The sequence below is a fragment of the Cherax quadricarinatus genome, chromosome 28 (assembly GCF_038502225.1).
Source record: "Cherax quadricarinatus isolate ZL_2023a chromosome 28, ASM3850222v1, whole genome shotgun sequence".
Lineage (NCBI taxonomy): Eukaryota > Metazoa > Arthropoda > Malacostraca > Decapoda > Parastacidae > Cherax > Cherax quadricarinatus.
In genome coordinates, this window is record NC_091319.1 from 15,420,634 (window position 1) to 15,437,523 (window position 16,890).

A 16,890-nucleotide genomic window follows, 5' to 3' on the forward strand; every position below is an offset into this window, starting at 1 on the left:
ACATTCCACAACCCCCATCCATCACTATACCCGTTACCACCACGAACCCTCAACCACTCCACCCCCATACATCCGCACCCCGCTCCCATAATATTTTACCTATTTACCCATTATTACACACTACATTCCTGTATTTACACCACGTCTACTAGTTAGAGCTGCATCTAGCCACACACAATTTATATTAGTCAGTGCATATTATGATTATCCTCCCAACGACTCAATTTCAGACCAGGTCTCTTGAACTGGAAAAAAATGTTAAAGAATTAGGAACTATTAACAAATAAAAACTAAAACAAAGGTAAGGATACATCGAATGTATTCTGAGTAGAAATTTGTAAGCTTTACCTGCCATTTTAAATGTTCATGAAATTGAAAGATAATCAGCAACCATGTCAGAGTGCAAAGCATTTAACAGGCTTCCATTTTACCCTCATGTGACAGATCGATAGTACCTCCCTGGATGGCTAGTTTTTGCTTCTACAATTTAACTATCATAATGAATAGTGTAGCCGAACACACAGCGTATTTAATTTTGTTTAATAAAAAAGAGCACTCTTACTAACCATTATTACCACCACAAGCCCCCACCTACCCCTGCTGTGTGTCACGTCTCCACCACCACCACCACCACCACCATGAACCGTCACAATCAACACCATCACCCAACAAAACAAAACTTTTTTGGCAGGTACCATCTGATCATGAGGGTTCGAGCACCACGTCATCTCAAGTTGCAGCTCACCTCGGCAGGTCTATGCGAGTGAGCCAATATTGTGTTTTTATTGTTTAAAATTCTTCTTACAGGACGACGACAAGGAGACACTGCTTCAGTATTATTCCTTCCCCTCCTTCACCCACTTGTTCTTGTAGAGGTCGAGTCACTGCTCTTGGCAGCCCAAGTGATAATCGTTCAGATTTGAACGTATTCTGTTTTTTTTTTCGACAACCTCGTGACCAGACATGTCTAGCTTTATTTTAAATTGTTATAAGTTTATGTAATCTACCCAAGCCTTCAATAACATGAAATATAACGAAAACAGCATTTTTAAATATACAGGAAGCGTTAATAAATTGAAGCTGGAAGCCAGGTGAGAAGACTAAGGTAGTAATGTTGCCTCACACCCGCCATAGTACCAGTACCACTGAACCCATCATCCTGGGTTATGACAGATGGTGGGTGTAGTGGAGGAAGACGTGTGTGGGTGTAGTGGAGGAAGACGTGTGTGGGTGTAGTGGAGGAAGACGTGTGTGGGTGTAGTGGAGGAAGACGCAGGTGGTGGGTGGGTGTAGTGGAGGAAGACGCAGGTGGTGGGTGGGTGTAGTGGAGGAAGACGCAGGTGGTGTGTGGGTGTAGTGGAGGAAGATACAGGTGTGTGGGTGTAGTGGAGGAAGACGCAGGTGGTGGGTGGGTGTAGTGAAGGAAGTTACAGGTGTGTGGGTGTAGTGGAGGAAGACGCAGGTGGTGGGTGGGTGTAGTGGAGGAAGATACAGGTGTGTGGGTGTAGTGGAGGAAGACGCAGGTGGTGGGTGGGTGTAGTGGAGGAAGACGCAGGTGGTGGGTGGGTGTAGTGGAGGAAGACGCAGGTGGTGTGTGGGTGTAGTGGAGGAAGATACAGGTGTGTGGGTGTAGTGGAGGAAGACGCAGGTGGTGGGTGGGTGTAGTGAAGGAAGTTACAGGTGTGTGGGTGTAGTGGAGGAAGATGCAGGTGGTGGGTGGGTGTAGTGGAGGAAGATACAGGTGTGTGGGTGTAGTGGAGGAAGACGCAGGTGGTGGGTGGGTGTAGTGGAGGAAGACGCAGGTGGTGGGTGGGTGTAGTGGAGGAAGACGCAGGTGGTGTGTGGGTGTAGTGGAGGAAGATACAGGTGTGTGGGTGTAGTGGAGGAAGACGCAGGTGGTGGGTGGGTGTAGTGAAGGAAGTTACAGGTGTGTGGGTGTAGTGGAGGAAGACGCAGGTGGTGGGTGGGTGTAGTGGAGGAAGACGCAGGTGGTGGGTGGGTGTAGTGGAGGAAGACGCAGGTGGTGGGTGGGTGTAGTGGAGGAAGACGCAGGTGGTGTGTGGGTGTAGTGGAGGAAGATACAGGTGTGTGGGTGTAGTGGAGGAAGACGCAGGTGGTGGGTGGGTGTAGTGGAGGAAGTTACAGGTGTGTGGGTGTAGTGGAGGAAGACGCAGGTGGTGGGTGGGTGTAGTGGAGGAAGATACAGGTGTGTGGGTGTAGTGGAGGAAGACGCAGGTGGTGGGTGGGTGTAGTGGAGGAAGATACAGGTGTGTGGGTGTAGTGGAGGAAGACGCAGGTGGTGGGTGGGTGTAGTGGAGGAAGATACAGGTGTGTGGGTGTAGTGGAGGAAGACGCAGGTGGTGGGTGGGTGCAGTGAAGGAAGATACAGGTGTGTGGGTGTAGTGGAGGAAGACGCAGGTGGTGGGTGGGTGCAGTGAAGGAAGATACAGGTGTGTGGGTGTAGTGGAGGAAGACGCAGGTGGTGGGTGGGTGTAGTGGAGGAAGACGCAGGTGGTGGGTGGGTGTAGTGGAGGAAGACGCAGGTGGTGGGTGGGTGTAGTGGAGGAAGATACAGGTGGGTGGGTGTAGTGGAGGAAGACGCAGGTGGTGGGTGGGTGTAGTGGAGGAAGACGCAGGTGGTGGGTGGGTGCAGTGAAGGAAGATACAGGTGTGTGGGTGTAGTGGAGGAAGACGCAGGTGGTGGGTGGGTGTAGTGGAGGAAGACGCAGGTGGTGGGTGGGTGTAGTGGAGGAAGATACAGGTGGGTGGGTGTAGTGGAGGAAGATACAGGTGGGTGGGTGTAGTGGAGGAAGACGCAGGTGGTGGGTGGGTGTAGTGAAGGAAGATACAGGTGGTGGGTGGGTGTAGTGGAGGAAGACGCAGGTGGTGGGTGGGTGTAGTGAAGGAAGATACAGGTGGGTGGGTTTAGTGGAGGAAGACGCAGGCAGTGGGTGGGTGTAGTGAAGGAAGATGCAGGTGGTGGGTGGGTGTAGTGGAGGAAGACGCAGGTGGTGGGTGGGTGTAGTGAAGGAAGATACAGGTGGGTGAGTGTAGTGAAGGAAGATACAGGTGGGTGAGTGTAGTGAAGGAAGATGCAGGTGGTGGGTGGGTGTAGTGGAGGAAGACGCAGGTGGTGGGTGAGTGTAGTGGAGGAAGACGCAGGTGGTGGGTGGGTGTAGTGGAGGAAGACGCAGGTGGTGGGTGAGTGTAGTGGAGGAAGACGCAGGTGATGGGTGGTTGTAGTGGAGGAAGACGCAGGTGGTGGGTGAGTGTAGTGGAGGAAGACGCAGGTGATGGGTGGTTGTAGTGGAGGAAGACGCAGGTGGTGGGTGAGTGTAGTGAAGAAACACACAGGTGGTGGATAGGTGCAATGAATGAAGACACAGGTGGTGGGTGGATGCAGTGAAGAAAGACACAGGTGGTGGGTAGGTGCAGTGAAGGAAGACACAGGTAGTGGGTGGATGCAGTGAAGGAAGGAAGACACAGGTGGTGTCGTGTGTGGTAGCAGGTATTGTGTGAGGCTGCTTATTGTTTGCCCTCATTCACAACAAACCCTGGAGAACACCGGTGCACTGCTCGCCTTGTGCAATTTACATGGCATCACAAATATCACCTGACGTCATATTTCTTCTAGAGCCGCATGTTTGCAGCGATAAGGTGTAGAAATATGTAACTTTTGGTGCCTCACTACAACGATGTTTATTCAAGCTCGCAAGTGTCAAGAAAAATTCATAATATATTTCACGAATATGAAGTAAACATTTCATGAATATGTTTAATAATGTTAAAGTGAAAGAGCTATGAAAACACTGTGAACTAATTCTTATAAAACATTTTCACGGCATACTGATAAGACTGGTGACAAAATTTTGAAACGAAATGGGCAGGTCAACTGAAACACAGCACGGAAATGAGTCTAGGAAATATAAAACGAAGACGGTCTTCAGTCTATCTTCGGTGTGAGGATGGTGAGTAAGGTCTCTGAAACAGGCTGGGAGCTGGTGCACGACTACACGCACGAATCTGAAGTTCATGACGCAAAAAAACAATCACACGACTCACACGTTTCGAGTAAAGATTAAGACAGAACCCGGGAGAAAAGGCTCAACGTCTGTAAACGGGCGAGTGTATAGTGCTAATGAGGTTGTGTAGTGGATGGTAGTTGTTAATGAATGTGTATGTGGATGGCAGGGTTATTGATGAGGTTGTATATTGGATGGTAGGATTGTTAATGGTGTATAATGGATTATAGGGATGTCGAGGATGTATAGTTATTCGTAAGTTATATGCATAGGATTGTTAATTACTGTCAGATGGTTAAGGCAAGGATAACAGAGTAGACGACACGATACACTGAGAGGGAGTGGATGGGCAGGTGAAGGAAGGGAAGGGAGGTAGAGGGGCTGATGGTAACGGAAGGGGAGGGGAAGGGGGTAACGGTGGAGTATACAGATTGATATTCACCGAGTAAGCAGGTGCATTATCAAGAATAAGCGGGTACGTTATGTAAAATAAGCTGGTAGGTAATCATGAATAGCAGGTAGATTTGCTGAGCAGTTAAGTAATCATGGGTAAGCAGGTGAATAATCAGTAAGTAAGCAGGTATGTCATCATGGGATAAGCAGGTACGAAGTCTTACGAGAAAAAAGGTAGGTTATCTTGGCGTAAACACCAGCGAAAGTATGCACCAAGGTGTAGCTATGTAGTAGGTTCTGGTGGTGGGCCAAGACAGCGTTCCTAAGTGCAATCATGGTCACCAGTACCTTGTTGCCAGGGCTCCGGCGAGGGTAGAGGGAGGGGGGTGGGGGGATTGCAGCTGTTGTTGCTACTGCTGTTATTGCTGCTGCTGGTTCTGTGGCTGAGGCTGCTGCTTCGACAAAGGAGAGCCACTAAAGTATTTTTAAACAATCTGCAAACTTGGTCAATCTTGTACAAGAATGGTATACAATACCGAAAAGATGAAACTAAGACATGTGCAACAACTGGGTATCTTTATTGTCGACGTTTCACCATCCAGTGGCTTTATCAATACAAATTCCAGGACATAACTTGAAAATAGAACTATATACAGAAGATGAGGTAATCAGTCCCTCAACCTTGGAGTTGGTGCGAAGAGCACCAACTCCAAGGTTGACGGACTGATTACCTCGTCTTCTGTATATAGTTCTACTGTCTTCAAGTTATGTCGTGGAATTTGTATTGATAAAGCCACTGGATGGTGAAACGTCGACAATAAAGATACCCAGTTGTTGCACATGTGTCTTAATTTAGTCAATCTTGATAAGCGCGAATTAATGAGGTAACCCAAAAACTGGCAATCTTGGAGTATGCAGCATCACCACGGAACCCCCGTCTGTTTTAGGAAAAAAACACGACAAGACAAAGAGGGTGGTGTCGAAACCGAAGGAGACACTTAAGAAGTATAACCTAATAATCCTGGAAGCCCGGAGGATCAGAAGGAACAAATTCATGACATATAAAATACTCGGGTTACTAGAACGAAGAGCTTAGCTGACCACACTGCCAAACAGGATTTCTCAAGCGATACCGAACCGCACGAACGGTGATACCAGGAACTATCTGCATGTATACAGGGCAGGTTATGAAATATGAGAGAGAGAGATGAAAGAGAGAGAGAGAGAGAGAGAGAGAGAGAGAGAGAGAGAGAGAGAGAGAGAGAGAGAGAGAGACAGACAGACAGACAGACAGACAGAGACCCAAGGAACGTAGATGGCAACTAAAGACGCAGATAAGAGATTTAGACAGTACAGTACTTTTTCAGTCCTGGGATAGTAGGTTAACCACACTAGACCAAAAGGTTGTAGAAGCAAATCCCATATACAGTCTCGAGAATAGGTATGACCGAGCCTTGAATGCCAGGAATCAGGAAACTCGTTCGATAATAGTTCAAAGGCGGCACCAGGATTTATGGTTTGACTCCTGAAAATACAACTACGTGAGCGCGCACACAAGGGTAACAAGGAACACCTCGCGTGGCACACACAAACACCTGTGGTCACGTGTATACAACTAGCGAGGCGAGGTGAGGTGGCGTGGCAGTGGAAATTTTACTACTGCCTGCCATTACTCAAGCCCCCAGCTCCACTTGGCCAGACCTCATACCTACAGCTTGTTTCTTGATAATCCACTGGAGTGTCAGATGAGGGGAAATCTCTCTCACACTCCCTGACTCACTGACACACCCTACAACTATCCCAGCGCCTCATTGAATCATCTAGGCACTATGTAACTTCTTTCCTCTCTTCCTGGCACTTCCCTGAACTTGTCTACGTCTCTTCATTACCTTGGTATTTCCTCCTGTCGCTCCTCTCGTTCTTACTGTCTCTCACTGGCACTCCCATCTCCCTGCTACTGCTACCTGATACTAATTGCTACTTTTCTCAAAACACTCTACCCCACTACCCATTTTCTCTCTGGCATCTTTCCTAACACCACTTACCTGTAGCAGATTCCGAGGGGGTCATGGTCCCTGTCCCAGACTAAGCCTTCTACATAATGGCCTCATCAATCAGGCTGTTGTTGCTAGCATAACGTAGTCTAACGTAGGCGCCACAGGCCGGCAGATTAGGAACTTGTTTCTTGTTTCTTGTCCAGACCAGAGCTTTGGTGAGATGGGTAAGGAAGGATGGGAAAGGATAGAAATTTTGGAAAAGGGTGGGAGGGGGGGGCGAGAGGTAGGATATAAAAGGTAAGTGGCCCAACCACTTCGGTGTAATTTAAAAAGTGTACGTGAAATGATAAGATATTCTTTAAGGGGTATAAGACTAACCCATCAGAGTCACATAGATATAACAGATATATAAGTGCATGACTCTGAATTGGTAGTAATTATCCAAGTTGCAATTGCTTTTTTTTTGCGATTGCACAACGGATATTTATGCGACAATGAAGGCAGATTAGGAACTGCCTTGAGGAACTACTCAAGCTCTCTCTTGAAGAAAGCTAGGAGTCTCCTAGTATTTCCTAGGTAAGAAGAGAGGCTGGAGAAAAGTTTCCAGCCCTTATTTTTTTTTTTTTTACACAGGGTTTGACAAGGTTAAGGATCCCTAGCTTTATTGACAGCTATTTACAGGTTAAGGATTCGTAACTTTATTTAGTTATCTCTTAGTATACTTGCTGCACCCTGCTTTTATTATTTTTTTGCAATGTCTGCCGAGCCTCTTGCTCTCATGTTAAGTAACTGCCGCACGCCATTTGAAAAATTATGAAAAATATTTCTCACCTTCACTCCAGGGAGTACTGCTCAAGGAAGGTGTTCCCAATAATTCAGTTATTTCCATTTGTAGGGACAATAAAGTTTCTCTGTACATTCTCCACATCTTCCATTTCGTCTGCCTTAAAAGGAAACTGTTACTGTACAGCTATATTCCAGTCAAGAGAGTACAAATGTCTGAAGGTTATAATCACTGGCTTGACTAATCTTGTTTTTATAGCTATAATTATCCAGCCATTCACTTTCCTTGCAGTTTTGACCGTAACACTGTTGTGATTATTGAACGTATGGTATTTGGACAATGTTATTCCCATGTCTCGGGGGTAGAAAGCCCCTTGTTATGCAGAGCATTTCGGGAAAATTAGGTCAATTTTTGTCTCATGATGCGACCCACACCAGTCGACTAACACCCAGGTATCCATTTGATCGATGGGTGAACATGGACAACAGGTGTAAGGAAACACGCCCAATGTTTCCACCCTTGCCGGGAATCGAAATCGGACCCTCAACGTATGAAGCGAGAGCTTTGCCAGCCAGGCCGCGAACATGCAATAATACTGTTAAGAAGCACATACCGTCGTGAGGTGTGGGGGTCTGTGGATCCTTAGCTCCAGTTAGTGTATGAGTCATTGATCTGCAGCTGGCCAGAGAAGTCGCCGATTCGTTACGCAAGGTGACCGTGAAGAGTAACTTGATTCACGTTGTAATGTATTAGCGAATGTTAATGATCTTCCCTATACTAGCTTAATATAGGGTAAGTAGCCCTCTTTAACTAAGCTGTTATATAAACAGAGTAGACCAGCGTGATTAGGCGAGGTTCACTCACCTTCACGCCTCGTACATGTGGGTTTTCATGACGCGTGGGTAGGCCGAGTACCCTGGTCACTGGCACAAATGGGTAGTCCGAGTGTCCTGGTCACTGGCACAAGTGGGTATCCCTTTCGTCAGTTTGTGTAGGCTGTGATAGTGTGATGAATGGTTTGAAAAACCGACAAGTTGAAGATTGGGACACTTATGCAGCATATGGGAATCTTTATTCAGGAAACGTTTCGCCACACAGTGGCTTCATCAGTCCAATACAAAGAGGAAGGCGTAAGGAGAGGAGGAGTATGAGGTAATCAGTCCCTCAGCATGGAGTCGATGTGTTCAGTCCATCAATCTATGACTAGGCTGTGATAGTATGTTTATTCAAGTATACACAAATTATAGATTATCATACACAGCAGCATGTGTGTAGAGAAGGTAATCATAGATACTAAAAAAAAAATTACTCTTAGCTTAAATATTTATTAAAGGTGGTATTACATTAGCCTATGGAGGCTTCATTACTAAATTAGGCTTATAATTTAAGAGTGGATAAAGGAAATATGGCAACGATGGGTATAGGTTCACGAGCGTCATGAAAACCCACATGTACGAGGCGTGCAGGTGAGTGAACCTCGCCTAATCACGCTGGTCTACTCTGTTTATATAACAGCTTAGTTAAAGAGGGCTACTTACCCTATATTAAGCTAGTATAGGGAAGATCATTAACATTCGCTAATACATTACAACGTGAATTAAGTTACTCTTCACAGTCACCTTGCGTAACGAATCGGCGACTTCTCTGGCCAGCTGCAGATCAATGACTCATACACGTATCTCACAGTGTCACTAACTGGCGCTAAGGATCCACAGACCCCCACACCTCACGACGGTATGTGCTTCTTATCAGTACTATTGCATGTTCGCGGCCTGGCTGGTAAAGCTCTCGCTTCATACGCTGAGGGTCCAGTTTCGACTCCCGGCAAGGGTGGAAACATTGGGCGTGTTTCCTTACACTTGTTGTCCATGTTCACCCATCAATAAAATGGGTACCTGGGTGTTAGTCGACTGGTGTGGGTCACATCATGGAATAAAAATTGACCTAATTTGCCCGAAATGCTTTGCATAACAAGCGGCTTTCTATGTAGTAGTATGTCATTGATATCACCTAGGCCCGTGTACCTTGTACATGTACTTGTAGAAATATATATTATTATTATTATTATTATTATTATTATATGTATATTACTGGCACTGCCCACGTGTGAAGTGTCTTCCGTTCAGTTCATCAGAGGTACGACACTACACCTACATACAGTGCCCTGTTATCTGGAAATAGGATGTAAGGTTTCCTCGACTGGATTCAACTAATGACTGGATTGGATAATTAACTGATTAGTCATACACCTACACATACACACCAGGTTCTAATTTAATTTTCCACAGCGGAATGAGAGAGATTTGTCCTTATTGAACATCATTTTTTTTGTGGCCCACTTAAAAACATTTTAAATATCAGCTTAGATATTTCCTGTTTCTTGAATTAATGCCCATCTCAGACGATTCCTACTATCGTCTGCAAAGACGAAACAGAGCTGTTACTCACATTTCCGCTCATGACTGATATGACAGGTTTTTTTACCTGGCGGATGCTGATTTTAAATTACAGATTATCACTCTTTGAGTCAGACTTGTTGGAAAATTAAAAATTCATCAATACACTTTTTCCCTTGAATCATTTCCCACCATTTTTTGAAATATTACGCTTTAGGCTTTTTCAGTCTGTGTATATTACATGTGCATTTTGTTTATCTTTCATTGCATGCAAAACCATGACCAGTAACAGAGAAGCAGGAGCGACCTGCTCTTAATCTATGCTCTCCTGGGTTGTCAAACTTGTAGTTCCATGTGTTTAACACTTGCTTAAGTAACTACTTGGTGTTTCTTTGTTTCCTGTTGCCTCTACCTAGATCTATAGCTTCTGCCTCATTTCCCTGATACATCTTTTTAATTACTATTACTCACTCCTAATACCTAAAACTGTTTAGCAAGTCTAAATACTAATGGATAAATGTATCACGCAAGTATGTTGGTTATTGCATAGCTCTGGCAAGATCAACACACCCGTAGCACTCCACGGCATTCTCTTGGTTTTTCTTGGCATTACAGACACTCATTACCACATTAATTTCATCCCTGGGGCGCCCGTCATTAAGATCTGATGAAATCATTATGGGAGGACGATCAAAAGATGCCGCGAGGCCCTGTGCGCCTTTGTCAGGGACCAACGCGCCCCACACACACACACACACACACATATATATATATATATATATATATATATATATATATATATATATATATATATATATATATATAATATATATATATATATATATATATATATATATATATATATATATATATATATATATATAATATATATATACACATATATATATATAAATGTTAGAAAATACGGCTAATTTAATAATGCATAAAAATTACTACAAATTTACTTGAATTTTTTAGAATTATGAGAAATTTGAAAGCAATGATAATTTCGTGGTACAAATTTATGACAATTTATTAAAAATGCAACAAATTTATTATAGATGTAACATTAAAAGGAAAAGTTCTATTCCTGTAACTACAAATAGGAAATTACCCGCTGGTGTCTCTGAGTACAGGTTAGGTTAGGTTGCCTGACGAGGATCTTAGTTATATGAGGACCCGCAGCTGGAGCTTTTGGTCATCTGACCGAGGCCTTCCGCTGGCTTACCGGTCTACCCCTTTAAAAATTATGCTTTTCCCGAAACCACTGTTATACTTCCAAGTTTAAATATTTAAACCCTCAGTAAACATACAAGAAACATTATCATCACAGCAGACACTTGAAGGAAGTGCTGAGGGTCACTTGGCACCCATAAGGCTCAAACTGTCATACTTCAAACACTGTGCCAATCCCTCGTACTAAAAATAGCTTCAAATTATTAACTGTCCCTTGAGAGCCGCAGCCATATTAATTGGGGATGTTTGCTTTGCGTGCTATGATAGAGGTGCGTGTAATACTGTGGCTGAAGTATGATTAACATGGGCTGCACAGCCTTGATGGACGTCCTACAATACTCTCTCATCACGTCTGAAACACATTACATCGCCAGAAGTCACATGAAAGTTGTGCTAAAGATCTCTCGACCAATGTAAATAAGTCTTCCAATGGTCGGCAGAAAACTGAAAATTAAGCTAAAATAAAATCTACTTTGTTACGTATAAAGAATGCATAAAACTAAGATATCACAACACAATCACACCATAGGGAAGAAAAAGAAATGTAAGAAATTTGGGTGTAACCAAGGATGATATTCTTAAGACTACAACAGAGTTAGTATCATAACCGTAAGGAATATTATAGGCTGCTGGCCAAGAACTTCTCAAACAATAGTGATGACGTAGTAAACAATGGTGTACGTCGACAAGTGGAAGTGAAAACAGTGCAACTTTACACTCAGTGCTGGATTTCATTGAGCTCAGCACTGAGTGTAGCGTCGTACTGAAGTTTTTCAGCTACTAGTGTTTTACTCGATGTTTGGCCATTAAATTATTGGAGGACATAAAAAAAAACTTGAATTATAATAATAACAGTCATTCTCAGACAATAAAGTGATTGCAATAGCTTCAAATCTGCACTATATAGAAACTGAAGAATATCCCTGATGAAAATTAATTAAGTGACCCAATATGCACGCTACGAGATAACATCATAAGCATCAAGGCCCAAGGCATTTCAGCACCCGCCCTTCATATGCAAGGGAATTACCAACAGACTTGTTTGCTCAAAAGGGAACGTGAGCTGCCTCCAGAGACTTCGTGATCATCCAGAATAGAGTCTCCGTTACTAGCACGAACAGCTTGACTAATCAAGCCATCAATAAGGAAGCCTGGTTAGTGGCCGGGTACTGGGGAAGTGAACAACGAACCATAATATGAGGCAAAGCAAAACAGGAAGGAGCAAAATACTGACTAGTCTTGTATCAAAGTTCTTTAACAGATCACGGGAGAGGGAAAACCCCCAGAAAAAGTGCTAAATCAAAAATGGAATGAGCTAAATGAGGGGTTCCCTCTACTCACAGCTTCAACAATAGGCACGACACAGCCCATTAGTAGTGCCGTCTGAGCGACTTGTTTAGTGTGTCACTCCATGCTCATCCTGTGTGTGGTGGCGCAAAAGAAAAACACAATATTACAGAGGTCTGACCCCACTGAACATTGTTACATCTCTAGGAAGGAATATTAGTCATTCTGTATTTTAGTTACTTCATAGAGATGTACACAGTACAGCACGGTGGTATGTACTCTGAGTACATACCACAACCCGACGTCATTTCCTGGCAACACAAGAAAACATAAACACTACCAGTCACAGAATACCAATAACAGGAGTGCCAGAATGGACATTGTAATGAATGACGAGCGTGGCACTCGTGGCACTCTGACATACACTACCCTCCCAGAGTGACACTTGAATCCCTCAGGCACAGGTATCCTGGCATTCCTTCCCTCCAGCTTCCCTCTCACTATTATTATTATCCTATTGTCCTCATCTCTTGGTCTGTTCCTTTTTTTTTTTTTTTTTGCTTCCTTCCTCTCTCCTTCACTCGTTCTTATTTCTTTTTTATCTTTTTCTTTTTTCTTTATGAACTTTCGCTCTCCCACACTAAAGTTCTCTTTCATTTCTCGCTCGCTCTCTCTCTCTCCTTTCACTTTTGCCTCTCTCTCTCTCTCTCTCACTCACTAATTGCTCCGTTGCTTCTTGCATATTTTACTTTTTGCCCTCTCGCTACTTGCTCTCATTTCTTGCGCTTTCACCTTCTTTCTCTCGCTTCTTATCTAGTTCCTCACTTATGTCTCACTTCTTGCTCTCGCTTTCACTTCTTACACTTTCACTTCTCGTTTTCGCTTCTTACACTTCCCATTTTACACTTTCGCTTCTTACACTTTCACTTTTACACTTTCCTACACTTTCACTTCTCGCTCTTGCTTCTGGAGCTTTCACAAGACCTTCCCTTTCCCTTGAACTCTACCACACACACCCTCCTACAAACTATACCATAACATTCCATACACAGCTTCAAGAACAGGCATGACAGAACCCAAGAAGTAAAATACCAACATCGTCGCTCTATGGCAGGCCAAGGCCAAGATTCTTGCATTCATGGGAAAACATTAAATTCTCATGGGTCATAAAGCGATTATACTGAGGTAAAAAAGTTTAATCCGAGGAAGAGTATATCCAGTTCCTTGGATTCCTTGGATTACAAGTCCTTCTCCAACAACAGCGCACCTTTTGAAGGGGAAGGGGCTAAGGGACGATACTCGGTTAGTACACTGTACAGTGTACACTGCGTTTCAAACTTGTAACAGTGTATGTGCATGCTTATGACACCTTCACGTCACTTTCCAGACTTGTAACAGTGAATGTGCATGCTGTGACACCTTCACGTCACTTTCCAGACTTGTAAGTGTGTGTGTCTCACTGTGTATACTGATCTACACTTGCCACCTTCTCATCGCTTCCCAGAGCTGTGACGGTGTGTGTTCATTTGTGTATTACTTTTCACTTGTAGAGAGAAACGTTAAATAGATTATCTACTCTATGCATGTATACATTAACATATCAAATCAAGCAACCTCACAAATCTTCAAACCAATTAGCCTCAAACCAAACACATGCACACATCAATCATCCACACAAGCCAGTCACTCGTCACAAATCAATCACTTCCCTAAATAAACCATCCATAGACCAATTATCCACACTTAATAATTACCAAGACAAAACAATCAACTGTAACCAATCACCAACGAAAACCGATCACCCTCACAAACCAATCACTTTTACAAATCTGCTAACACGCTCGTGGTGACCAAGCAACACTGATGAGGAAGCAACTAGTCAGCCTGGCAGGTACTCGGCACTTGCAGAGATGCAGGCAAGTGCCTCAAAAAATAACTAAAATTCTAGCTAGAACTGCAAGACCACAGCAGCGAGAGAACACAGTGGCACCTGGTGGCACCATCTGTGAGAGGATGAAAATAGTGCCATCGTCTATGACATCCCTGTGATCGGTGTCCACGGTGCTTGTTCGTCCGCAGCTCTCCCAACTTGCCTGTAAATCAACTAGGTTATTACTACCTGTAGCTCGAAGGCCTACATAACTATCACAACGTGTCTGATTTTGCATTTCGTGGAGATAACCGTCTAGTTTCCTCTCGTATCTTCGTACCGGCAATATTTTATATATCTGCTGAAGCTGGCTGAACACCATTCAATAAAAAATGTTTACATAGTACTCTTGAATTATCCCATAAAGAACAAAAAGGTAAAATACCGTGACTGGAATACACAAATAACCCGCACATAGGAGAAAGAAGTATATGACGAGGTTTCGGTGCGACTTGGACCATCAACTTGTCACACCTCAGCTTATCACTGGGTTAAGTCTTCAGCTCCCAGTTTTTACTTCAACTTGCAGATTATGTACCTGGAATTAAAGTTTTCTATGTACAGATTATGAGGTATCTCTCTCTCTCTCTCTCTCTCTCTCTCTTAACCCCCCCCCCCGCCCCTTTATAGAGTGTATTCAGAGTGCTTCAGAGTCGTCTTAATGCTTGAACCGTCTCAATGAGTGTAAGCAGAAACTGATCTCGGTATACTTTCTAGTTTTCTCATTTGTTTTGAAGGAAAATGTGAAGACAGAACAGTATTCCGAATGAGAGAGCAAAAGTATTTTGATATGTGCTGTCACTTGCTTTGATGTATGCTGTCACTTGCGTGACTTCTCTTATTTTAATAAATCTAATAATTCATCCTGGAGATGAGAAGTACAATGTCTGCACTCTGAAGGAGGGGTGTTAATGTTGCAATTTTATAACTGTAATGTAAGCGCGCCTCTGGCAAGACAGTGATGGAGTGAATGATGATGAATGTTTTTCTTTTTCGGACCACCCTGCCTTGGTGGGAGACGGCCGATGTGTTAATAAAAAAATAGTAATCCATCCTATCATTTTCCTGGTCTTTCCTACACTTGATGTGTTGGGCTCCCCACCTGACATTATTATTCCTAAATCTTTTAACTATTCCTTTCATTCTATGCCCAGATCCAAGTTTTATATTCCGTATTTATTTTGATTTCGTTCGTTTCCTTATCAAAGCAGCTCTAATTTGTCACATATGAATACCATAACTTTCGGTTGCACAAAGGAATATGTTTTATATCAATCTGATCGCAACTTTCCAGCGTCCTTTACGGAGGTAACTTTTACGTTTCCTCGAGTATAGTATATAAAAAAAATAAGATGCTACGAGAACAAGAGAAAACGTGTAAAGGCGATGTTTTTTGTAAATTAAACATTTACTGAACTCAGATATTTTTTCTTACTATCGCTGTTTATGCTAGAAAATTAAATATTCACTTCCCTAATTTACCTCTTATTTATTTTGACCATATTTTTTTATAAAGTATCACTTAATGATCGTATTTTTCTAGTGTATTTGCAAAATCAATGTAAATCACGAGTGCATATTTTGCTTTTAATTTTTCAGTTGCTTTGTGGTAATGGTGTAACAGCTGTGTGTGAGAGAGCATGTTGCAGCTGTGTGAGAGAGCATGTTGCAGCAGTGTGAGAGAGAGCATGTTGCAGCTGTGTGTGAGAGCATGTTGCAGCTGTGAGAGAGCATGTTGCAGCTGTGAGAGAGCATGTTGCAGCTGTGTGAGAGAGCATGTTGCAGCTGTGTGAGAGCATGTTGCAGCTGTGAGAGAGAGCATGTTGCAGCTGTGAGAGAGAGCATGTTGCAGCTGTGTGAGAGAGCATGTTGCAGCTGTGTGAGAGAGCATGTTGCAGCTGTGTGAGAGAGCATGTTGCAGCTGTGTGAGAGAGCATGTTGCAGCTGTGTGAGAGAGCATGTTGCAGCTGTGTGAGAGAGCATGTTGCAGCTGTGTGAGAGAGCATGTTGCAGCTGTGTGAGAGAGCATGTTGCAGCTGTGTGAGAGAGCATGTTGCAGCTGTGTGAGAGAGAGCATGTTGCAGCTGTATGAGAGAGCATGTTGCAGCTGTGTGAGAGAGCATGTTGCAGCTGTGTGAGAGAGAGCATGTTGCAGCTGTGTGAGAGAGCATGTTGCAGCTGTGTGAGAGAGCATGTTGCAGCTGTGTGAGAGAGCATGTTGCAGCTGTGTGAGAGAGCATGTTGCAGCTGTGTGAGAGAGCATGTTGCAGCTGTGTGTGAGAGAGCATGTTGCAGCTGTGTGAGAGAGAGCATGTTGCAGCTGTGTGAGCATGTTGCAGCTGTGAGAGCATGTTGCAGCTGTGTGTGAGAGAGCATGTTGCAGCTGTGTGAGAGAGCATGTTGCAGCTGTGTGAGAGCATGTTGCAGCTGTGTGAGAGCATGTTGCAGCTGTGAGAGAGCATGTTGCAGCTGTGTGAGAGCTGCATGTTGCAGCTGTGTGAGAGAGAGCATGTTGCAGCTGTGTGAGAGAGAGCATGTTGCAGCTGTGTGAGAGAGCATGTTGCAGCTGTGTGAGAGAGCATGTTGCAGCTGTGTGAGAGAGCATGTTGCAGCTGTGTGAGAGAGCATGTTGCAGCTGTGTGAGAGAGCATGTTGCAGCTGTGTCAGAGAGAGCATGTTGCAGCTGTGTGAGAGAGAGCATGTTGCAGCTGTGCGAGAGAGCATGTTGCAGCTGTGTGTGAGAGAGCATGTTGCAGCTGTGTGAGAGATGTTGCAGCTGTGTGAGAGCATGTTGCAGCTGTGCGAGAGAGCATGTTGCAGCTGTGAGAGAGCATGTTGCAGCTGT

The 16,890-nt window shown here is 44.0% G+C and overlaps 1 protein-coding gene across 3 annotated transcripts in view; it reads right to left on the minus strand.

Annotated features, from left to right (window-relative positions):
* Positions 1-16,890, minus strand: part of LOC128693337 (ligand of Numb protein X 2) — a 581,167-nt gene that overhangs the window by 331,218 nt on the left and 233,059 nt on the right. The window lies entirely within an intron of this gene.